The following is a 1,013-nucleotide window of genomic DNA, read 5'->3' as shown; positions in this document are numbered from 1 at the left end:
TCGACACCAATCAATATTCGACGATTCAAAACCCTAAGGGTCAACGCCGGTCAACGTGTAACCCTAGGTCAACACCAGTCAACGCGTTGCAACACAAGTCAACGTTCGACGATCCAAAACCCTAAGGGTCAACGTCGGTCAACGCATAACCCTAGGTCAACGCCAGTCAACGCGTTGCAACACAAGTCAATGTTTGACGATTCAAAACCCTAGGGTCAACGCCGGTCAACACGTAACCCTAGGTCAACGCCGGTCAACGCGTTGAGACAAAAAGTCAACACACGGGGATCCGAAACCCTAAGCCAGCACAATGTGGCGGAGGTAGTTCAAAGTCAACTCAATGACACAAGCCAAACTCGATTCATCAGCTGCAGACTCAAGACTCCGACGACGGCCAAGCGATAAACGCAGTGCCGGAAGAACTTCGGCTATTCGTCAAAGCATCGAATAGACCGAAAATCGAAGGAGCCAAGAGTTAAAACTAACTACAGGTCCTTACGCCAACTGAAGGCCAGACCAATCACATCCAAAGTATTCCAGCCTCTTGTATAAAAGAAACGAGTCCGGAACACTTTGGAGGGGGTATCTGTAGGCATCGAAAATTGCCTATAGGTCTCCACGAACGGTTCAGCGTTAAAGTGCGACGATGAACGTCATTTATCCGAGCCATAGGAGTCCAATTGACGTCGACGAACGACTGAAGTGAATCGACGAGCTACGTGAGCTGATAGGATTTCGGAACAACCAAGACCCGGACCAATCGGGAACCCGGCGGTGTTCACAAAAAGGACAACGCCCTTCATGCCTCGACCACTCTACAGATAATCCAACCACCAGAACGGATCGAACTCTTCGTCAAACATCCAACGCACCCGGAATCACTCAAATCCGAGTTCGGACGAAGAATTTACAGGGAAAACAACCGAATCACCTCAAACGGAGTCTCGGGAGGTCGAAACACCCCGGGGGTGTCTAGGAAAAGCTTAGACACCCCAGGGGTGTCTCGGCCAAGC

This window comes from Asparagus officinalis, chromosome 5, assembly GCF_001876935.1.
Source record: "Asparagus officinalis chromosome 5, Aspof.V1, whole genome shotgun sequence".
NCBI classification, from domain to species: domain Eukaryota; kingdom Viridiplantae; phylum Streptophyta; class Magnoliopsida; order Asparagales; family Asparagaceae; genus Asparagus; species Asparagus officinalis.
This window is presented reverse-complemented; position numbering follows the sequence as displayed.